The sequence below is a fragment of the Molossus molossus genome, unplaced genomic scaffold, assembly GCF_014108415.1.
Source record: "Molossus molossus isolate mMolMol1 unplaced genomic scaffold, mMolMol1.p scaffold_m16_p_13, whole genome shotgun sequence".
Classification (NCBI taxonomy): domain Eukaryota; kingdom Metazoa; phylum Chordata; class Mammalia; order Chiroptera; family Molossidae; genus Molossus; species Molossus molossus.
In genome coordinates, this window is record NW_023425348.1 from 83499984 (window position 1) to 83523966 (window position 23983).

At 51.8% G+C, this 23983-nt stretch overlaps 1 protein-coding gene across 2 annotated transcripts in view; it reads left to right on the forward strand.

The window, feature by feature from the left end:
* PTPRJ (protein tyrosine phosphatase receptor type J) overlaps positions 1-23983 on the forward strand; it is a 148856-nt gene that overhangs the window by 16004 nt on the left and 108869 nt on the right. The window contains exon 1 of one of the 2 annotated variants that reach the window (XM_036259171.1): positions 3672-3961. The exons of the other annotated variant lie outside the window; for it this stretch is intronic. The gene's annotated coding sequence lies outside the window, so the exon portion shown is untranslated. Of the gene's footprint in view, positions 1-3671; positions 3962-23983 lie in introns of those variants that run through there. 2 annotated transcript variants of the gene reach the window in all.

Genomic DNA, 23983 nt, shown 5'->3' on the forward strand with positions numbered 1-23983 from the left:
GCTGCAGTTGCGTTTGTCCGGTGGCACTTAGAAATATTCTAAGTGCAGCCAGAAGCCAGCTGGGCCTGGCTGTGTATTACCTGACTGCAGGGATGATCAGGTGCATGTATTTCATTTCTTAGAGCTAATTCTAGGGGCACCTGCTCTCCGTATCTAGCTTTCAAGTGAAGTCATGTGGTGGTTGGATGGACGTTTGCGGAATGAAATTTTCTCGAGCCCCTGTTAGACATCTAGACTTCCGTGATCACATCTTAGAAGCGATGGCAGGTGCTAGCACGGAGGGAAGAGAAAGTGGCGCTCCAGCCCCAGCTTTGCCTCGTGCATCACTACCTGATCAGGTTCCTCTCCTCTCCCTCCCTTCCACTCCTCTGTCACCTGCCTTTGTTTCCCCACCTGTAAATCAGCCTGACAGTGCCCGTGGAGGCCAGGATTAAGAACGTTGTGCTGATAAGGATTTAGCACACAGGAAATCCTGGGGATCCTGCTGTCGGTATTGACACAACACTGGCCTGAGGCGAGAGGTCGAAGAGGAGGAGAATAGGCCCGGCCAGGTACGGAGGTTCCAGTTCAGCTGGAGAGAGAAGAGGGGCTGGCTGGAGACACTTCCAAGTCACAGACAGTTCAGGCTTTGGGGTAACAGCCAGGAGGTGGGGAGAGAAGTGAGGCCAGGTTTGGGGTGAATGTTGGGAGCCCAGGCCCGCAGCAGGGAGGACTCATTCCAGTCGGTGAGGGGGCACACCTGGCAAATTCAGAGCGTCTACGTCGGGTCGGCTGGGGACTTGAAGGTTTCGGATGTCTGCAGGATTGAGACTCCGTCTTGTAGAGAATGAGGCGTCACGGGAGGATTTTCTTTTTAGACTGTAAATATTAATCATTTTATTGTTTTGTTACGTTGTTTTGATGGCCACTTAAAAAAGGACAGCTTTATTGACATATAATTCACATACCATAAAAGTCACCCTTTAAAGGGTGTTCAGTTCAGTTGTTTTAATATTCAGAATCGTGCCGCTGTCATCATTACCTGTTTCCAGAATTTGGTCATTACCCCCAAAAGGAACCCCACACTCATTAGCAGTCATTTCCTGTTCTACCCTCCTCCCAGCTCCGGGCAACCACCAATTTGCTTTCTGAGTCTAAGAGGTGGCCTCTTCTGTGTATTTCATATGTACGGAATCATATGAAATTGGTCCTTTCGTATCTGGCTTATTTCACTTCGCATCAGGTCCATCCTTATCGGGGCGTAAATCGGCCCTTCATTCCTTTTCATGGCCACATGGTATCCCCCACAGGGCTGCACCTTGTTTTATTTCTCCCTTCGTGAGTTGATAGATGGGTTAAGTCCACTTTTTGGGTGTAATGAAGAATGCTTCTCTGAACACGTGTGCACAGGCTTCTCGTGGACGTATGTTCTCAGTGTGGTGGGGTTTTGAACTGGTGAGAGGTGAGTGGCGTCTCAGAGCAGGTGGGTTGTGCCGAGGCCTGTGTGTGTCTGTCCAGGGCAAGTTCTATGTGCTCCTTTTCTTTTAAATGACCCTGTGAGGCAGGGTCTATTATTATTCCCCTCTTATAGGTGAGGATACTGAGATTCAATGAGATTACGTCAGCCTCACGGCTCTGAGCTGGCCAGCGTGCCCCCTGCCCAGGGCAGACTCGGCGATTGCGGTGGCCTCTCTGGGAGGGACCTGGAGGTTGAGTGGTGTCGCAGAGCTGCCGTAGGTTGCAGCAAGTGGGGTGCGTGTGTGAACAGGTGTGAGTGGGGGGTGGGGTGAGGGGAGGTGCTTCAGAGGCAGCATCGCAGGACCTGGTGTTGAGGATGTGACCTGGAGAGAACACTGCTTTAGAGTTGGGAGAGTGGGCTGGATTCTTGGCATGACCTTTGTGACCTCGGACTCATCTTGTCTCCTTTGAGCCTTGCCTTCTTCATCTGGAACCTGGGGCTCTTCTCTCCGCTTCCTGCCCCCCTCAAGGCTGATGTGACCGGTGGAGAGGAGGGAGAGCGGAGGGGAGGAGAGGAGAGAGAGTGGGGGAACCAGAACCCGCCAGACTGTGCAGAGCTGATGATCTGGGAGGTGGGGGGCAGGGGCACACAGCAGAGGCAGGCTGGTCCAGGGCACTGGGGAGCCGGTAGCCAGCTGATTTGGGAGGACATCCCTGCCCATTTCGGGGATTCTGAGCCCTGTGAAAGTGCCTATCCAGAGGCTGATGAGCTGGTTATAATCCAGAGTGTTTGAATCTGAGCCTTTGTTTCTGGGAAGAGTCTGGTGTTGACCTGTGACAGTACCAGACTCCTCCCCAGCGCATCCCTCCCTCACTGTGGCCAGGCAGCACCTCAAAACCAGCCAGGCCTTCCTGGGTCCTTGAGGTCACTCGGGTGGCCTCTCCTATCTGGGCTTGTCTTTGTTCAAGTGTCAGGGCCCTGTCCCCTTTATCACTGACGTACAGCTTGCCTGGGTTTTGTGAAAAGCTTGTCACTGCCGGAGAGAAAATGAAGACAGAAAGCCCCCCTTTGGAGCTGGCGTCACAGTGACTTGCTCTGGTTCTGACGGCAGTATTTTGCTGGGTTGTTATGAATCAGCCACTTAATTTTTTCTTTAAGTGTGACAAGCACATGTGTCTTAATATGAGAAGCGAGGCTTAGGGGATGCAAGTTAGATAATTTTTCCTTAGACGCCTTCCACTGCCCCTCAGAGAGCCATCCGAGGTGTCCTCCTTTGTCTTCGCTGTGAGGATGGAGGATGTAGCTGTGACGACCTTCCTCTGGGTGTTTCTGCTCTCTTGCCTCCAGGCAGCACCTGTTGGTTGGGGACCATACTTATCAGTTGTCGTCATAAAGTACCAATTGTTCATTTACCATCACTGTTCATTTATAAAATTGGTCAGGCCCAAGGGTCTCATTCAGAGAAGGAAGGGACCTTAAGGATCATCTCATCCAAACCGTTCACTGGAGGCCCAGACGGAGGCCCAGGGAAGGGAAGAGACTTGTCCAAGACCACACAGCTAGTCACAGTTTGAGCCCCGCCTTCTGGTTCTTTCAGACGTGAAAGTTCCAATAGTGAGCCCCCAGGGTGCTCCGGGAATGTACCTATCTTTAACCTGTCTGATAGATGCAGAATTGGTTTTCTAGGGGTTGAGTTCTGACATGTGCCTGGTGATCTGCTGGGGGGAAGTCCATTCCTTCTGGGGAAGCGTTGCAGGTGTCTGCTGGATTCTGGCATCTCTGCTGTTGTTATTATAATAATAATAATTATTATTATTACTTTATTTTTATCCTCACCTGATGACATTTTTCCATTTTTTGTTCAGGTAGAGTGGGAGGGAGAGAGAAGAAGAGAGAGAGAGAAACATCGATGTGAAAGGGACACATTGAGTGGCTGCCACCCACACAACCAACCAGGGCTGGGGACAAACTGCAACCCAGGTATGCACCTTAGCGGAAACCGAACCCGGGTTTCTCGGGACTGCAGGCTGATGCTCTAACTGCTAGGCCAAACCGGCCAGGGCATCTCTCCTGTTTTTGGCCACCTGAGGGAGGGTGACCATGCCTGATCCTGGAGGTGCTGGCTGCCAGACGGCTTCCACCTGCTACCCCCTTTCTTTGCATTTATAACCAATAGAGAAACCAACCCAGTGACCAAATGAACTTACCGTTGGCAAACCGGGGAGGCTGAGTTTGGGAGGTGGGCCGGGGATTAAAGGGTAGGGTTCCTCCTATAATAAAACTTGCTGACACAACGTTGAAAGTCATTGTCTTACTCATCCTCACCCAAGATAAGTCAACAATGGGTGGTATCAAGGCTGCAGAGTTTCCCCCCGTGAGAACACAGTGAGATGAGCTTTGCGTGGGCTGGTCGGTTCAAAGAAAAACAAGCAGCCGTGGGTTGGAAGCCGCCTAAAGGTTAAGCAGTGGGGATCGTTGAAACCATGGCTGGCAGTCCTCACAGATGCTTTGCAAGAATGCTTGGTGAGCCCTGGCCAGTTTGGCTCAGCAGTTACTGTCGGCCCTCAGACCCGAGAGTCCGGGGTTCGGTTCCCGCTAAGGGCATGTATCTCGATTGCAGTTTGTCCCTGGCCCCGGTTGGGGTCATGTGGGTGGCAGCCACTCGATGTGTCTCTCTCACACTGATGTTTCTCTCTCTCCTGCTCTATCTGAAAATAAATGCAAAAATGTCCTCAGGTAAGGATTAAAAAAAAAAAGAGTGCATGGTGGATACCGGAAAATGTTTGTGATGGAAGACATTTCAAGATGTGGGCTACAAAATGACATAAGGTATAAACCCAACTGGGTAAAATAATCAACCAGACTTCAGCGTCAAACACGTGCTCCCCCCATGGAAATGTGAGGACACTAGAGTGTGGTGTTTGAAAGCAAGTCCAGCAGACCTGGGCCAAGGCTGGCTGAGCTCAGCCACAACATTGCTTTGCGCCCTTGGGCAAGTCACTGGGCCTTTGCAAGCTCAGACTTCTCTTCTGTGCTGTGGGAATAGTCCCTCAGCCCTGGGTGGTTGTACGAATTAAGCGAGATGTCTGGGCCTTCGGGGACAGGGCTCCGTGCCTCCAGTCCTGACCTCCCCAGCTGAGAGTGTCACCGTGCCTCCATGGTCACGCCCATCTGTGTGTGCTGCTCCCAGGCCATCGGAACCCCCAGTACTTCTGGATTCTGGACACACACAGGTGTGCACTTGCCACACCACGTCCCCCGCAGCCCCTCCGTGTGCCTTGCCCTTTCCCACCCCCGGGCCCTTCACATGCTGCAGTAGCTCTTGTTTTCTTGTCTCCCTAAATAGTCGGGTTCCCCAAGGGCACCGTGTCCCAGGACAGGTGCTCAGTAGATGTTTATCAAGTGTATGAAAGGGGTGGGCCTTTCCATGAAAAGCGGGGCTTGGTGGACAGGCTGAGAGCATCGTGTCAGGAGGCGGGCAGGGCAGAGGGCAGGGGCGGTCACTGCTGCCTATTCGGGGACCAGACCCACGGGGCACAGCAGAGGCTGCCGCATCCACTGTGAGACATCTGACCTGCAAGGCCTGGCAGTTTGCTGCTCTCTGCGGCGTGGGGCCGGGTGCACGTCTCCATGAGAGAGCCTCCACGAGCGCGGCCTGCGGGGCTGCCCGCGTGGGCGGGGCTGCGGCTCTGCGGCTCTGTGCCCGTGTCCCGCGAGCACTGCTTGCACAGAAGGCCTCTGGCTTCTATGTCCGGCCTCCCCTCGGGCTGGGTTGCGATCTCAGGTGGAGTGCCTTAAGGAAGTCCTGCTCCCGAGTGTCCTAAAGCACTGCCTTCGTGCGGTATTCCCGTGGCTGGGTGCAGCTGCGGACGGCAGCCCGCGCCAGCGGTGGGGGTCAGGGGCCAAGGGAGGCGCCCTGTTTGAAGGGGAGCGCCCTCCCCATTTCTAAAGCCTTTTTTCCAGCTTCATTGAGAAGTTATGGACATACATCACTATATGTGTTTACAGCACGATGGGTTGCTGTGCATCTATTCATGGACATTGTGAAACGATTACCACTGTGGAAATACGCACGACATGAAATTTACCGTTTTAGCCGTTTCTAAAGTGTATTAACTTGGCGGTGTTAAAGCCCGTTCACAGTGCTGGTGTCTGTCATCGCTGTCCACCCGGGGGCTGGTTTTTTGCCTTACAGATGTCAACTCACTTCATCCTGACACGACCCGACGAGGGGTCTCTGGTTCCTGCTCGTGTGACAGCCGAGGGCTCAGGAGCAGAAGGGTTGTGTGTTTCTCCAGAGGCCACACAGCTCGTATGGGAGCTGGGCTTTGAACCCTAGGGGACCCGGTGTTGTCAGTTGTTCTAATTGCTTTAAGAAAAGTTGGAAACAGTTTTTTAATGTTAAATCTCTTGCTTTCAAAAAACATTGATCACATGAACCAACATGCTGTTAACCAATCAGAACACTGTTGGGGCCAGATGACACCCATCTCCACTGTGGGAGGGGCAGCGTTGTCTCAGTCACTGCTCATGCCACCTGCCTGTCTGCGGGGTCCAGGGACATGCAGGTGAACATCTGTTGTCATGGGGAGCGCAGAGCGGTCAGACGCGGGCTGGTAGCCAGGTGTCACACGGGCACGGATGCCGACACTGCCCGTGAGCCCCGCCTGTGCCAGGCTCTCATCCTTACCACAAGATCAGGATACTGTTTCCCTCCGTTTGCAGATGAGGAAACTGAGGCACAGTGAGGTCAGATACCTTGCCTGAGGCTGCACAGCTGGGAGTGGTAGAGTTAGGGTTAGAACCCGGGAAGGTGGCTCCAGAGTGGGGTTCGGTCCACTGTACTTACTTTTGTTTGGGCCCAGGGAAGGGTGGTGACGGACACCTTTAAGCCCTGATGGTGACACTTTATTTGATTTAACCTTCACACCAACTCTGAGGCCACGGGCTTTCTCATTTTATAGGTGTGGGTGCTGAGGCGCAGAGAGGTCTAGTGACCTGCCAAGACCCCATGGGGAGGGGGTGGCTGAGCCGGGATCTGAAGGTGGATTTGGAGGACAGCAGAGCCACGGTGCTGTCTCCTTCACATGGAAAGCGTAATTAGCTGACTTTCCGCTTTTAAGAAATATCTCTTTAGGAAGAGCGTGGACAAGTGCAGTCAGGAAGAGAGTTAGGGCAGCTCTGGTGAAGTGACCGAGCTTTATCAGTTTTCTTCGTCTGTATTTGGGGGCCTCTGGGGCCTCGTGAGTCTAGGTCTGAAGCGGCTTGGGGCCTGGGGTGGGGCGTGTTGGTGTAGGCATTCCTGGGGTGAGGCCGGGCCAGCCTCTGTCCCGATTTCTTTCATTCCTTTTTTGTGTGAGTCCGTGCTAGGAATAGCCTTGCTCATCCGCTTGTTTTGATCCACACCCTCTCTCTAAAAGGTGCTAATTGAATTAACCACAGCCCAAGGTGGTGTTTTCAAGGTTGGCACATCAGAGGCTTTGCGGGAAGGTCTAGCCAACCAAGATGTTGACTGCCACCCCTGTTCATTCAACACGATTCCCCTGAGCACCTGCTCTGTGCCAAGCCCTGTGCTGGGTGCCAGGGGACTACAACTGGAATGCAGTGTCCCTGTAGCCAAGGACCTCATGATCTGGTGGGGCCAGAGAGGGGCAACTGCTCTGCAATGCACCCTTTAGGGAGGACGGTCCCGGTGGCAAACGGGCTGTGGGCAGACAGGGAGGTGGGCAGGGGAGATGCATCCGGAGGTGGCCTTGGGGGAAGAACCTTCAGAGTGAGCCCCTTGAGTGAGCACTCGGAGGGCCATTCATTCCATCTCCCTAACCCCGGCACCTAGCTCAAGGGCTGTGCACAGCGGCTGCTGAGAATGCCTTTCAAGGTTGCCTTCAAGATGTCAAACCCCAGGAGGCAGAAGGTGGGTGACAGTGATACTCAACTCCGTTTGGGCCCATGTTGGCCTGCAGCCCACTTTGATTCTTTCCAACGCACGGAACGGGCACCTAGTACGAGGAAGACTGAGTCGGTGGCCGTGTGGGGCTGCACTTGCTGTGGACAGCAGGCCTGGCGCCCAGCAGCATACTGGGTCCGAGGACAAGGCCAGCATTTGGCCAGAATCTGGGCTCCTGCTGGTACTTGGTACTCAGTACTCAGTACTTGGTACTCGGTAGATCCTTGATGGCTCTTCCACAGTGAGGGAATGGGCACCAGGACCTGCGGGAGAAGAGGGGAGCTGAGGCTGGGAGCAGCCCTCTGCTGCCCGGAAATACTCAGTAAATACTCCTTAATCATTTCCTGGCAAGGCCTGTGGTGTGCCCAGGAGAGGCCTGGCTGGTGTGGGGGAGGGGTGCTAATCAACCAAGTGGCCTGTCCTCCTGTCCCCTGGCTCTCTGGGAACTGGGGTGGTGGCACCAACCTGTGGAGGCGTGGTGGGTAAACAAGCAGAGCACGCCGCGAGGTGGGTCTGTTGTCGGGCAGCCTCTGGGTCTAGTGAGCTGCATGTGACCTGTGACGCTCCCTGTAGTCAGCCGCCAGGGACTCTGGGAGCTGGGGGCCTGACTAGGACACACACCCAGATCCCTCCTCCTGCATCCACATAGTGCCACCGGAGCGGGTGGTGAGGCCCCTTCCCCGCCCCAGGCTCTAGGCCTTTGCCTCGGCCGGGCTGTTTCTCTGCACGCAGGTGGTCCGGAGCCTGGAGCCTGGGGTTGGTCTTGCTGAAGTTGAGCTGAGCGAGTGGGTTCTGGAATGTTCGGGGGCAGCCAGAGTGTCCGTGTGTCCAGACAAAGTGGTTGTGTAGGGTCTAAAGGACCCATTTGATTTTTTAAAAATGCAATGTACTTCACCGTGAACGGGTGGTGGTGGGACAGGGGCTAGTGTGGAGGGTGGGGTGCTCCTTGTTCCTGGGCTGTTTTGGGACCATCTCTTGTCCCTTTTCTTCTTAGTCTCAGTCAGAGTCCCCTTGGGTCCTGAAGACACATGTGAGTCTCTCTTCTGTTCTGGAGGTGGGTTTTGGAGAACTCTGGGCGAACCCAAATCAAACAGATGTCTCTCTTGCAGGCCTTCTGTGAACCTTCAGTATGCTGGTGACTCTCCAAGGGGGAGGAGGGTAGAAAACCCTTCTTTCCCCCAGATTTTTGTTTTACCTCGGACTTGTCTCTCTTTTCAGAACTATCTCTCGACACTACTGTTTTCAGGAACCTGATCCAGGAAATTCATTTATTAAGCAAATATTTATTGAGTACCTGCTCTGTGCCAGTGAACATTCTAGAATCTTGGGATATATTCAGTGGCCAATTCAGACTGAGAGCCCCACCTCGGAGGAACTTCCTTCTTGCAGAAGCATGAACTGATCTTCTGGAGCACCTCCTGGGTGCCAGGCCTGCGAGTTGTCAGACGTTATCCCGTGTTAACCCTCACAACAGCCGGGTCGGGTAGATGGGTCAAAATATTTTACAGAGTAGGTAACCGAGGCTCTAAGGGGTACAGTGACTTGCCCACTGGGGCTGAATTGTCCTTTTTGGGACAATTTATGCCTTTGAATTGCAAGAGGAGCTGGTGACTAAGGAGCCTAGGAGAGCGGCAGGGAGTGTGGTGGGGAGGTTCCAGGCCCCGTGTCCCTGTAGGAAGGAGGAACTTCTCCGAGGCTCTGAGTCACGCTTCTTCAGAGCAACAGTTTGTTTTCGTGTTCTGGGCACCGACAATCTCACGGCTGGTCCCGTTTCTCTTTTGCTGTGGTTAACTAGGCCCCCGAGAGCTAGGTTGGTGGCCCGTCTTGACCCTTCTGCAGAAAGGGGCCGCATGGTACATATTTCTGTGTGCGCTCTTACCCTCGGCTTTTTATTCTTTTGTGTTGTTTGTATTATTCTGAGCCATGGTGGTTGGGGCTGAGTATACCTAAAATTTAAAATGAATGGTAGGATGACTTGTGTCAGGCCCCCAGCTCCTCCGTGGGAGGCAGGTCCGCGCTCTGCCGCCATGCCACGCTGCGTGCCTTTCGGATGAGGACCCACCGGGGCCAGGTCTGTTTGCTTTTGCAGACACCATTTTTGTGGGTTCCACGGGAAGCCAAGCTGGCTGGATCGGAGGTCTTGAGTGGCTTGAACGGACCTGAATGTCACACACATGGCTCAAGGAAGGCTCTGGACAGTGGATTCCTTCTTGGTGGGGGCCGCGTAGCCCCTCCACACTGGCTGGGGTGCACGGGTTCCAGGTGGGGCAGAGGTGAGCACTGTCTGCTTGTCCCAGCTCCTTCCCACGTTATCCTCAAGGCAGCTCCGGGGAGGGAGAGGGAGGAGCAGGGGCCATTGATGAGGAGACTGAGGCCTGGAGAGGTTAAACCTGCTGTGATGCCTGAGCCCCAACAGAAAGCCTGATGGCCCCCAGGAGAGCTCCTGGAACCCTCTGGGGGGTAGATGGCCACATGGAAACAGGGAACAGCTGATAATTTGGACCATGGGACTTGAGTCCTGGCCACAGCTGCGTGCATGTGGACAAGCCACCTTTCTGAGCCTTAGTAGCCTCATCTTTAAAATGGGCACCTTCATTCCTGTCTACCAGGCTCACTGGATTACTGTGAGAAGCAAAGGAGACGATGAGTATGGACATGCTTGTCTGGTGTTAAGCACTGTGCCCGTGTGCAGTGCTCTGTCTGCATGTGCTGCTAATAATAATAATAACGACAACAACAGTAAACATTGTAGGAATGCTGACTGTTGTACCAGTCAGTGTGGTAAGCTTTACATGCGTGACCCTAATGAATGCACAAATAAGCAGACGAGTAGGGCCCGGGAGAGCCCCTTTGTACAGGCGGAAAAGATGAAATCATTTGCTTTAAAAAGGTTAATTTGCTCGAGGTCTCAGAGCTATTAAGTGGTAGAGCCAAATCAGAACCCAGGCAGCTGACCCTACAGCTGAACTTGCCTCCACTATCATATAGGACAGGGCAGAAGCCTAGGGCCTTTTTGGGTGATGGCATTGATGTGCATCAGTGTGGTAGGGGCAGTAAGGGCCATCTGGGGCAGGGAGTGGTCTCTGAAGGGGCAGTAGCGCTCAGGACTCAGCTGGGTAACGGCCTCGGGTGGCTGAGCTTCTCTCTGGGCTTCAGGGTTTTCACCTGTAACATGAGGGCTATAATAATATGCCTCAGGGGGTTACATGAAATAGGAGATGCATAGATGCTTGTGTGTTGCTATAAAAATGTCCGTGATACATAAATGACATTTTGCAAACTTGCAGAATAGATGTAACTTAGTTGGAACAGACACCTCTGTTTTTTTGAGTCATCCCTTTGCTGAGATGGCTGGATCACTCCCAGGGTGCAGCATTGGGTCATCTCCTGGCTGGGGAGCAAGGCTTGCGTTCTAGCCCCTCTGAGCAAGCCGCGGGGCGGGGCCCTGCAGCGGCGCCTGGCGGGTGGGGGAGGGCTCATCTGTGAGGGAAATGCCACCTGCCCTCTTACCTGCGTGCACCGTGGCTGTGCTCTGTTGAACACGGAATGCACTTTGCAGAGAGCTGCTCGGTGCCTGCCAGCTGCAGAGTGCATGCAGGGGGTGTGGACAGGGATGAGGTGAGGACAGTCCAGAGTGTCATTTTTCATAGAGCTCTGGGCAGAGACTGGGCTCAGGCCACCTCAGGGCTGTCAGGAAGCAGAAAGCCATAGAACTCTGGATGAATCCTGGAAGTTTTGCACTTTTAAAAGTACTTTGTAAAGGGTAGAGCACTTTAGAAGTGTGTGTGTGTGTGTGTGTGTGTGTGGCTGCATCTGTATGCAGGTGCGAATAGGATTTATTTCTGATTTTAAAAGGTTTATGCTTATTTATGTGAAACTTGGGAAATAGAGAAAAGCCCAAAGTTGAAAATAAAAATCATCTCTAATCCTACTACATAGCTGTATCATTTAACATTTCAGTGTCTGTTCTCCCAGTGGTTTTTACTCCATGGACTTGCAAAGGGGTTATAACTTGACATTCTGGGAACTGTTCAACACTGACTTCTTTTCTCCATTCAGCCACTTTGTTGAGAATCCATTTTGCAAGGTCCTAGCATAGTGCCAGGAGCAAGTTACACACCCTGGGATGTTGCTGGGGTTGGGGCCGGTGGCAGGGGGCTGTGACTGGAGCGAGGCCCTGGGCCTGCCTTCCAAAACTGGGGAGAAATCTTAACAAGTGAAGTCCTGGATGAGGGAGGGAGCTGGGGGCGGGGGAGGTGGGAAGGTACCTTCTCTTTTCAATGTTCAGATCTTTTTTCTTACCACTTGCAAGTCATACTAGTACTTTAAAATTATGTAAAAAGTGGCTAATTAGGAATATAAATAGGATCCCATAGGAGACCGGAAACAGGCTGGGGAGAAACAGGTTAAGCGAGAACAAGATCCTTAGTCGGTGCCCAGGAGGGGGAGGGGTGGGGCTGGCAAGCAGATCCCCCTTTCTGATCCCTCTTTCTGATGGGGGGTGGGGAGGTTAGCCTGGATGAGCTTTGGATTTGAGTAAGTGACAGCCCTTTCATTTCCTGCTTTGTTCTCTCCCAGGTACAAATTGACCACAGTCTTCATTCATGCAAATGGAAGCAGGCAGCTGCAGAGGGAGGGTTAGCTACTGGGAGGATAAAGCAGAAGCCTTCCTTTCCCCTCTCCTAGCTTCCTTGGTGTGTGTGTGTGTGTGTGTGTGTGTGTGTGTGTGTTGTGGTTGCGGAGGCTCCTCTCTGGGAGGCCTGTGGAAAGGCTGGGGTGTGTGGGGTAAGGCTGCTAGTTCTGTCCGTCCTGGCTGCTGGGAGTTTCAGCTGCCACCTGCCAGTCTCCAGGTTCCTTTTGGGCCTTTGGGACAACCTCTACCTAGGAATGTGGACGTGGCAGGGTCAGGGGGAGCTTGGCCTGAGCACCAGAGAAGGATTCTGAGGGGGAAGGGACCTTTCTGGTTCACTCTCTTGCACCTGACCCCACCTGGCAGATGCACCTGGCCAAGCCTGTCCTGACTCACTTCCCCTGCCTAGACTCCCTCGGCCCACAACCAAACCAAACAAACCAAACCCAGCTCCTTTCTCAGCCTGAGAGGAATGAATTGTGTTGAGTGGACCAAGGAGGCTTCAGGAAGGGGCCCTGCTCCCCGTGTTGACTATTCAGCAAACTCATTTGCCCAAGTCTAGAAAGTAAAATCTGCTGACCCTGGCTAAGGGGGGCGGGGGGGGGGTGTTGTGATGGACATTTGCCAGGGTGCCCAGGCATTGCCTTACGACGGAGGAACATTTAGTGCCCGCCCCACCGCCTCCCACCCCGTGGTGTTAAATACTGTCAGCTTTTCCTTCCTAATAACTTATCTTAAAAATTATCTGAGAAACATTGGTTTGCTTTGAAAAATCAGCGTCTGAACACGCCCTAGCACAATGCACACCGTTGAGAGATTAATGAAGTTCTCCACAATTTGTAGCCCGTGTTCTGTACGCAGCAGTGGACCTGCGTGGTGGTGATGTGTGCAGCTGGTGACAGGCAGGCCCATAAATTTTGCAGGAAAGAATTTGTTTTGGTACCCTGTTCTCCTTGCTTTGCATCACATATTGTTTCAGAAAGGGATATTTTCGTTGAGGGAAAAGGAACTGTGTATTTGAGATAAGATGTAGAATGCAGTGAAATAAATAGTTGGGTTTTGGTACACGGGTATCAGAGTGGCACGAAGCTGAAATCACCCTGTTTCCGCACTGCTCCAATATTTATATGAAAATTAGAAAATGAAGTGCGGGCAGGCCCTGGTGAGCTCAAGATTTATAACGGTGTTCTTTTGTTTGACAGAGCTGAGTCTGGTGAAATTCCAGGGCATTTCAGCTGGTGGTGATCTAAAGACAATAAATATTGCTCTGTGGGGAGGTCTCCACCCTGGGTCTTATTTGGTGACTATGAAATGGTAGGCACATGTCAGGAGCCATTATTCAAATGTGGACGTGGGTGGATTTGAGTTAGTTACCTCCGCTTGTGGCATGAAATACCCTAATTTTCGGTATAGTTTTTGGTGATGGTGGAGAGAGTTGGCATGGAGAGTGGGGGTGCTCTTTGTTGCTTGCTGCTGTGGGGATGTCTCTTGTCTCTCCCAGCCCCCTGTTCGGGGTGGCCCCCTTTGCTTCTCAGGACATTTAGAGTCCCCGGGTCCTGAGAGTCCTGCGCACATCTGCCCCTACTAAGCGCGTGTTTGGAGGCGCTGTGACTGCGCATGGCGCAGTCGGGGTGCAGTGAGCACTCAGTGAAGGCAGCTGGCACGCAGGTGCCCGCGGTGGGTCAGCAGCTGAGGTTTCAGAACAGCCTGGAACTTCAGAAAGTGCCATTGACCGAGCTGAGTCTCACTGCACCCACCTGGTGTGGACCTGCGCGTGAGCTAGGCTGTCGGCGGTGAATGAAACAGTCGAGAAGCCAGGGATTGTACGGCTCACCCTCTGGGTTCCCTGACTTTATTTTGAGGAGCATGTGCCAGAGTTGAGGGAAAACAATCCCCAGATAGAACGAAAGATCCCCCAAAGAGCAGGCTGGCCACTGAGGTTTTTTTTTTTTGATAGCATCTTTATATTTAATATGTATTCTGCTTTCATGAATGTATTTTTTTTTTTTTAATTTATTTTTGTTACAGATGTTTCTCCTTTTTCCTTTCAAGGATTTTTTTTTTTTTTGAGAAAGGGCGGGAGACTTTACTCCTCAGTGGTCGGAGGGTAGGCTGGCCACAGCCCTGAATGTATCAGCAGTTAGGTTTTGTATGTGGGGCCATTTCCAGCACAGTGTGGAAGCCCCAGGGTTTGGGGCAGCAGGGGTGGGGATATAGGTAGGTGCAAGGACAGTGCATTGGGAGCAGGTTGAAGGCTTTGGGCCACCTGTAGATGAACACGCATTGCCCTGCTCCACCCCCAGCATGAACACCCTGAGCAGGAGAGCTGACAAAGACGCTGCCTGTGCCCAGCACGCTGAGCTTCGTTCACTCTCCAGTGTTGTTGGTTTAAACATTTTTTATTGTTATTTTTATGGGTCTTTGTTTTGCTTTTGAATGGAAACTCTGGGTGTATTTAATTTGTCAAATGATTAATAACAGTATTTCCTTTTCTGCCTGAAGGCAGCAAGTGATTCCTTCTGGCGAACTATGGAAGAACCAAGGGTATGGAGCCAGGGTGCCTAGGTTCAAGCCCCTGCTCTGCCATTTACCAGCTCTGTGACTTTGGCCAGGCTCCTTAATCTCTCTGGGCCTCAGTTTTCTACACCGTAAAATGGGGAGAATAAGAGAACCTTCTTCATGAGACTTTTGTGGGCATTGACTGTTCATCTGTGTAAGGGCTTAGAGAAAAGCGGGGCACATGGTTAAGTATGTTTACTGGTTCCGTAGGGTGATGGAGATGCTGAGGCGCAGTGAAAAGGGTCTGGGCCAGGGAGTCCTGGGGCCAGGCACTTTCCCTCTCTGGGGGTCTGGTTTTACACCTGTCAAGTGAAGACATTTGAAATTTGACTTGAATCGTGCTTTTTTGGACTCGAGTAAGGGGGCAGGGAGGGAGTGACCTTAAGACAGAGTGACAGAGCCTTCTAGATCTTGGTCTTTGCTTCAGCCAGAGCTGCTTGGGTTTATTTCATTTATGGGTTTTTGGTTTAGAGGGAAGAAAGGTTTCTTTTGCAAGTGTGTGTGTGTGTGTGTGTGAAGTGTGGAAATGGCTGCAGCCGAGGACCCTTCCTGGGGAAGGTGCAGGGAGCAGCGGGCGGGCGAGCTGAAGGGAAGTTGGTGGCCGGGCCTGGGAGAGGGCTCTGAAGGCCGGAGGTCACGGGTGGAGATGGGACTCAGTCTCCTCGGGCAGAGCAGTGGGGACCTGCTTGTGTCCATCTTGTCCGAGCGGCTTGGGCTGATTTACTCAGCAGGGGGGTACAAATGGCTCCATGTGATAAGGTGACCAGAGTTTGGAGGAGAAATTCAGAGTAAGACACCGAGAACGATGATTATGAAAAGCACAGGACTTTAGTTTTCTTTTCGTGCCGGAGTTCTTGCCCGGGGTCACCCCAGCTTGGACAACACAGTCGTCGCTTTGCTAGATTTTAAGCCAGGGGCCTGCAGGTAGGTAACAGGCTGCTTCCACCTTCCTCTTTCCTTTCCATTCTAATAATCAGGAGGAATTTCCCTGGTACGAATGTCCATTCATTCCTCTGTATCATCATGTAGAGATCAGGGGCTGCCTTGCCAAGTGGAAAACCCATTCACAGGCTGGATCTGTGGCTTTCTGAGTCAGCTTTTCCTGGCACTTTGAACCTCACTCTTACTGAAGTGGGATTGAATGTTTCCTACCAGTTTTCAGCTGTAGGTTCATTAGATTCACATTTTTTTTCTTTTTTTCCACCTAGAGGAGGGCCTGATGATTGGTCAAAACAGAATTTTGGTTATTTGTGCCCTCCTGGGCTACCTTCTCAGTTCAAAACATTTTTCAGAACCCAGCCCCTCCCTCCCCCCCCAGCTCATGTTCACATGCCTCCCCCACCTGTGTTAATGACGTCATTCATCTCTGAGTTCGAGGTCTTGATCCCCAACTAGACTGTTTTCTCACTGAAGACAGGAACTACACTTACATGCCTTCTTCTGTTTTTCTACCATGACCCATTTTCTCCTTCGCTCACTTTGTCTCTAAGATCAAAGCCGTGGAGTAAGTTTTCTGGCACGAGTCACGAACAGCTGATGCTGAAGGGAGCTGAGTGGGGACCGAGCACCCACCCTGTTCTGAAACGCGGCGCCTGCTGCCTTCCTCGCTGGCAAAGGAGTGGTGGACATTTGGTCGCAGCATGGACGTGGACCGCTAGGTTTCACGCACGAGATGTGTTGTTATTTCATTCACCCGGAGTGGCATCTTAGCCAGGGTTACCTGGAGTTTTTCCAGGTCCGCCAGACCTGGCCAAGGCAGGGATCCGATCTCATTCAGCTGTATTTCTTGAGTCCTGCTTAGAAGGCCTGACACACGGCGGGCGATCGGGAAGAGCTGGGCTGGCAGTAGAAGGGAAAGTCAAGGTATATTGCATTTCTTCCAAGCTTGTTGCTGAATTGTCTTGAGGGGCCTTCTGATTTCTCTCAGTAGTGCCGTCTGCTTGGTCTGAGAGTATGTTTGAAGGAGTGAGGTGCTGAGTCTTGTGGGTGGGTTAGTAGCTGGGACTGGAATCTAGGCCCACGAGTCTGGGTTAAATGTATTGGGTGGTGCCCACTCAGAGGCCTTTGGGGCTGTGGTCGGTGGCTTAGTGAAAGACAGGTGGACAGCAACGTTGGTTCTCAGCCTCGGAGCTTAGGAAGACATGACCTCAGGAGCTGGAGGTTGCCTGTCGTGCCTAAAGGGTCAGCTGCCAGTTTGTGGAAGTGGAGTCCTGGAAAAATCTGGATTTTTGCTTGTGATGTCTCCTCAGTTTTAAATGTTGGCAAGCAACTCGACTACAGAATCATGCCGGCTGGCCTCCGAGAGGGGGCGAGGCTGGCGCATGAGGCCACCAGGGCACGCACACATGCCACAGGGTCAGATTAGGTGGGTGTTAGTCACTGTCCAGATGGTCAGCTACCGGGATTGCCATGGAAATGGACATGACATGCAGAGTGGGTGGAGCAGATGCCAGAAGTTGGCACCAAGGGGCATGAAGGCGAAGGCCAAGGCCTTTGCCCACCAGAAGGCTTTCTAGGCCTTGTCTCCTTCCCTCCCCCGTGCCTTGCAGGGCTCCTCCCTGCCCCGTAGCACAGGTTCAGATTTTACAGTCGGGCATTCAAGGCCTTCTGTGTGCCACCTACACTGGACATACTGTAAACGGTGCCTCCGCTTTAATGTGCGGCCTCAACTGACCACTCCGGGGTTGTCTCCCCCAAGTTCAGACTTCCCAGGCCCAGTGGTCTCTTCTGGGGGGGGGGGGCACACCCACCCTTTCCTCCCTCCTTGGTTTTACTCAAGTTGTTTCCCTTGCCAGGAATGCTCTGTCCCCCAGTTCACTGGACTCCCACCCCCGACTCATCCTTCAAAGGCTCAAAAGGCATGCCCGCCCCGAAACTGCCACCCCCACCCCTGAAAATCTGGAGTAAACGGCATATTTCTCCTAATTTCTGTGGCACTTTCCCTCTGTCCCCACCAGTCTTGGATCACAGCTGTTCCCAGGTCTGTCGTTGTGGAAGGGTTCAGCCTCCCTCGGCACTCTGTCCCCTCAGGGTGTGGCTCAGGGTAACGGTCAGCAGGGGTGTTATCAAGTTAATACTTCATGTTGGGGTATGGAGAACTGATCCCCCAGAGGAAGCTGCTCGGGACCGAGAGGGAGCATGGGAAGGGGGCAGATGGCCGGAACAGAGGGCTGCGGCAGGGGGGTGGGGTGGAGGTGTCAGTCTGAAAGGCTGCCAGGAGTCAGGTTCTGCTCTCTACCGTGTTTTCTACCTGCTCCTTTGACAGTCCTCCACCCCGTCCCCTGAAGCCAGCAGCCTGTTGCTTATCTCCGGCGTAATTGACAGTGACCTCGGGCTAGTTATTAGCTTCTCAACCTCAGTTTCTTCATCTGCGCAAACGGGGTGGATGAGACCTCCATCATGAGGTTGTGAAAATGAAATAGGATTACCCATGAAAAGCACCTGGCATATTGCCTGACTAAGGCAGGCGCTTGAGAGGTCCCTGCCCTCCTAACCCCTAGACCCTGTGTCGTTCACATCCCTGTCCTGAGCATTCAGTGGCCATTTCGGTGTATCCAGAGGGCACAGGCAACCAGATGTGTTTCGCTCATTCTCTAGGGCAAGGCTGTGAGCTCTGTGTGGCGGCCTGGCTGCCTTCCCTTGCCTGGGGCTGCTTAGATCACTGTCTGGTCCCCACGGCTGGGTTCAGGGGGCCCTTTGTAGCTTCCAGCATAATAAAGGGGCTGAGATTAGCCATCACTCTCTGTGGAACGTGGCTGCATATTTGGCTGTGGCTTTGGCTGTGGTCTAAGGGTCTTTGCAGACTCCAGCGCGGGGCGGCCTGCCCTCGAGGGGATGCTGCAGTGTCGGCAGCCTTACTTTCTCCATGAGCCTCTCCTGCAGAGAGCTCCACCCAGGGCCCAGGCCTGAGCTGAATGAGCGAGGCTCCCTGGGTGGGAGAAGAAGCCCCCTAACTGAACAGTGTTTTTGTACAGGTGCCCTTGGCTTGCCTGTTAGACAGAAAGCAAAGGTCTTGGCTGCTGCTGAGTCCCACTCCCTCACCTTTCTTGAAACAGATAAGACGGTTGGCCGTTCTATTTTGTGTTTTCTAAAATGGGATGGACACCAAGAAATATTTCTCTTATGGTGGAGTAAGAGGTTTGAAGAGGGGCAGTGGCCGTGGCAGCGGTGGTGCTGGGAGCGGCTCGGGGAGTGCTCCATGCCCCCCCACCCCCACACCTCGTCTCCCCTCGTGGCCAGCCCACGAACCTGGACTAGTGATGCCAGAGCACCTAGTTCCTTATTTTTTATTGAAAAAAATTTTTTTTTTTTTGGAGAGAGAGGAAGGGGGAGTGAGAGAGAGAGAAACATCGATGAGAGAGAACATCAATTGGCCGCCTCCTGCATGTCCCCACTGGGGATCAAGCCCATAACCTGGGCATGTGTCCTGACTGGGAATCGAACCGGCGACATCTTGGTGCATGGAACGATGCCCAGCCACTGAGCCACAGTGGCTGGACGTATGAAAAACTATACATCTGGACTTCTAATGTGAAATCTCTTAACTCTGGAAGTTGGCTTAGGTTTGTTCTAGCACACTGTGTGGGTGAACCAAACTCACCTGGAGCCCGATTCAGGCCATATCCCACCAGTTCTCGGCCTTGTTTGGTTAGATCCACAGCGGGGAGGGAAGTTCAAGCTCTAAGTTGGCTTACCGGAAAATGGAAGGTAGTTTGGGAGTAGAGCCAAAGCCAGAAAGATGGTTTTGAGCTGGTTCGTGCTGCGCTGCAGGGCTGCAGGACACAGGCTTGTCTGGTGTTGTACGGTGCCTCTGAGCACAGCATTGGCGCTGGGCCAGGCCCCCACGAGAGCTGCCGGTGCTGCTGGGAGTGCAGGGTACATGGTTGCCATTCCTACCCATGCCTCTTGCCCACAGGCTGGTCTTCATGGGTGAGGTGAGCCTCATGCCTGTGCGCATTGCTTAGCCCTGTGACTCATGCTTATTGGTCCAATTACTTTTCCCTTTCCAGAGCTATGAAACGTAACTTTATTATTTACTTATTTATTTATTTTTAATCCTCACTCGAGGATATTTTTCAGTTGATTTTTAGATAGAGTGTAAGGGAGGGGGGGAGAGGGAGAGAGAGAGAGAAAAACATCAATGTGAGAGAGACACATTGACTGGTTGCCTTTCGCATGTCCCTGACCTAGTTCAGTGATCAAACCTGCAACCCAGGTACGTGCCCTTGACCTGGAATCAAACCTGCAACCCTTTGGCCTGTGGGCCGACGCTCTAACTGCTGAGCCAAACTAGCCAGGACTGTTATTTTTTTAAAAGGAAAGAAGTGATCAAGTAATGCATGGACATAGCTGTAGAAAGTTCAGATTATACAGAAAGACATAAAGAGGGAATCTCACTCTTGGCTGTTTCCTCTTTTTCTCCCTAATGATTATTTATTTATTTATTTTAATCCTCACCTGAGAATATATATATATTTTTTCTGTTTATCTTCACATAGAGTAGGAGGGAGGGAGCGAGAGGGAGAGAGAGAGAAACATTGACGGGAGAGAGAGACATCGACTGGTTGCCTCCTGTATGACCCTGACCAGAGCCGGGGATGAACTGTAATTGAGGGATGTACCCTTGACCAGAATCGAACCGTGACTCTTCAGTTCGTTGGCTGACGCTCTAACCACTGAGCAAAATCGGCCAGGGCTCCCCTTCCAATGATTTTAACAAGAGTGCCTAGCTACTTGTGTGACGTCAGAAAAGTCCTCTAACTTCTCTAAATCCAAGTTTCCTTATTTGTTAAAGGATAAAAGTAAAACTCCAGCTCATATAGTCATCATCTCCTTTTGTTGGTGTGGATTAAGTGAGTGGTACAAAATCTCCCAATCCTATGCACTTTCAAGGGGCACTCATAAACATTATTATTATTCTTTTAATGTTCAGGATTTCTTTAGTGATACCTTTTGTAATTATTTCATGGTTTGTGTTTGATAAACGTACATGTTTAGCTGCATAAGAGAAAGAAAAAAATGTGAGAGATGAGCAGTACTATTTTCATCTTGAAATTTTGTTCTGCCTTCTTCCTCCCACGGGGAGACTTGAAATCGCTTTCAGCGCCCTCTCGTTCCCCGCCTTGTGAAGAGCTCGGAGGAGCCTCCCAGGCAGACAGGAGGACATTTTTCTCTTAATTAGAAAAGGACATGGAATCCTGATTGCATGTTCTGTGGAGCCAGTGATGGAGATGATAGTATAAGAGTCCTGGACATTCAGATGTAAAACAAATTAATTAGTAGGAATGTTCGATTTTTATCTGGACAGATGTTTTGCTTTTTATGGAGCTGGTTGGGACTAAGAGATGGGGACAGGGTTCTGTTAGGGTTTTATTTTTGCTTTGGGTTTGTCAGTTGGGATTAGCCTTAGCTATCTCTCTCTCTCTCTCTCTTTCTCTCTCTCTCTCTCTTTCACACACACACACACACACACACACACACACACTCACACACACATACAAAAAGCCTCAGATTAACAGTAATTTAACAGAGGCTTAAGTGATGTAAAGTTTTATTTCTCACTTATATCAAAATAACTTAGAGGTAGCAGTGCAAAGCTCTTAGAGCCACCTGGGACGTTGGCTTCCATCTCCCTGCACATAGCTTCTATCCTTTAGGTCACCTTACAGTCTAGGATGTTCCTGCAACTCCAGCTCTCATGTCTGGGCCATATGCTGGCAGAAGGAAGAAAGGCAAGGCCAAAACCAAGGCACTTCTTGGCTGAACCAGCTCTCTTCCAGCTCTTTCCTGGAAATTCCAGGGAACACTCCTGCACACATCTCACGGGTCCTAACTTAGGCACAAGCACACATCTAGCTGCAAGGGAGGCTGGGAAATCTAGCCTTAGTGCTTGGTGCAATATATAAAATTAAAACCAAGCATTCGTGCTAAGAAGGAAGAGGAGACTAATGTTATAGATGTGGACAGCAAGCAGTGTTTTAAAGGACTTTAACAGACTGCAGACATTTGTAAACCGAGTTCCTTTCTACTCATCTTTTGACTTCCTCTGCTCATCTCTAACCACCTATTTGTTCTGTACAGTGACCATCGTCTGTTAGAGTCTTGGTGTACGGAGTCCTAACCCAGTATTTCTTTTTATAAATAGTGAAATGAGGATGCAGGAAGCCTGTAAGAGTGGGGGTGTTGAAGGTGAACTAACACAGGGACAGAAGGTAAATTGTGTTGAGTTGCATCCTGGTGTCAGAAGATCTCTGTCAACTCTGGTCCTCAGCCAAGGCTCTTACCTCTCTGAGCTTCCCACATTTATGAGGTGGGGGATCCCACTTTACCGGGCTGCTGATGAGCCTGCCGAAGCTGCAGATGATGAATACCCTGCTTGGCCGAAGGGCTTCCAGCAGCATGTGAGGCACCCACCGTGTGGAAGGTGCTGTGAGGTCAAGGAAGGCAGGGTCAGGGCCAGCCTGAGTCTGGCTCAACATGCTGATGGGGTGGGCCTGACTCTGGCTGTCTCCTAACAGTTGTATACACAGACTTGGCCTGGAGGGAATGCAGGACTGGAAACACACACCTGATCTTTCTTGTTGGTGTCCTGGTGCCTCTCCTACTGTGGTTCCCCTGCCATGGGAGTGTGGGTCCAGGGCTTAAGGGTACAGAATTTTCGTACAGCGTGGTTTCTAAATGCCAGTGCTGGAGCTCAAGCCTACACTGGCACATTCAAGGGTTAATATGCTTATGCCCAATCCTGCCCCCTCTCCTGGTTGACATTAGAACCTAGTCCCCTGTTAGAGGCAGTGTCCCTGTGACTGTCGTACAATTGTCATGAGGATGAGCGTTCAGCCAGGTGCCTGGTGCTCGGGCAGGGTTCAGTCAGTGACCGCTGCCGCGTCCAGCCGGCCAGATCAGGCCCGGCGGCCGAGAGTGACTCAGTTCCCAGCATCTCCCCCTGCCTCCTGCCTGATGTTCCTCCTGGCCTGGTTCCTCTTTTTGGTGAAATTCTCATCCCTCAGCTCTGGACTTTCATGTGCCATCAGCTTAAACATATTATGAAATAAAATACAGAGGGGAAGGGAGAGAAGAGAAGCTGAGACGCCCAATTTAACTCTGACAGCCGAGCCTCTCCAGGAGACTCCTTGGTGGGGATTCAAGCGCTTCTTAAAAAACTTTCTTTGTAGTTTGACCCCAGATGTGATTTTGTTTTTGACCCTCTCTTTGTCTACTTTGACCTCTAATTAATTAACTGATTAATGGATTCATTCAGCACACACAATTTATTCAACACCTACTCTGTGCTAAATGCTGTTATGTCCTGGGGATACTGACGCACCCAGAACAGACCACATCCCCTCTCTCATGGAGCTCACACTTGGGATGACAGGCAGACTTCAGGGATGTGAAAATAAGTGAATTAGGATAAGGAGATCCATTGTGATGAAGCACAGGAAAAGCCTCTCCACAGGGCCATAGAAAATGGCAGGTGCCAATGCCCTGAGGTAGGACTGATTGGCTTAATTGTGGAGGAGGCAGCTGGGTGCAGAGCAGAATGAACTGGGGGGAAGGAGGATTTTGGACTTTTGAGCTTGAGGTGCCTATTAGACATCTACATGGAAATGCTGAGCAGACTATTGAAACAGGAGCCTGGAGTTCAGAGAAGATACGGAAGCCGGAAAGATAAATGTGAGAGGTGCCAGCTACAGGAAGCCGTGGGACGGGATGAGGTCACCGTTGTGTTACATTGTCGGTACTGGCCAGGTGGTGCACGTGTCCTGTCTTGGCGGCTGTTCAAGGAATACAAGTGCCCGTCTACCTCGGTGGCTTTGGATTGCATCTGGGCAGAGTGACCAAGGACCAGTCAGGTGTGGAAATCCCTCTGAAGTATGAGGCAGTAGCAGTGGAGAAGAGGAGAGTCACTGGGGACTCTGTGGGGAGATCTGGCCTCCATCGCTGTATAGTGGGCAGGGCCACTGATGGTGGACCTGGTGGCCTGCAGACACAGACCGTTGGACCCGCACAAGCCAGCTGACTTTCAAACAAATGCTTCGCTTACTAAAAGGTTTCTCCCCAAGGCAACTTGGGGCATGTGAGCAGCAGGGGCTGAGGAGGACTTCTTGAACTCCGAGGCGCTGGCACTGTTGACAGTCACTGAGGGCAGCCCTTCTCGCCTGGTCAGAAAGCAGCCTATAGACGTCTCCCCGTTCTCCCTTCCCTCCCCTGCAGCCCATCCTGCCCTGGTGTTGGATGTTGGCTTGGACCTTGCTGCAGGCCATCCCCTCAATGACACGTGAGAGGGACATGCTCTGTCGGGAAGAACTTGGCTGTGCAGGCAAAGACTTGAGCTAGCAGAAGAACAAATGGTCATTCATTTGGAGCTTCCCATGGACCAGGGCTTGCTTTTTCTCCTTCTTTCTTAAAT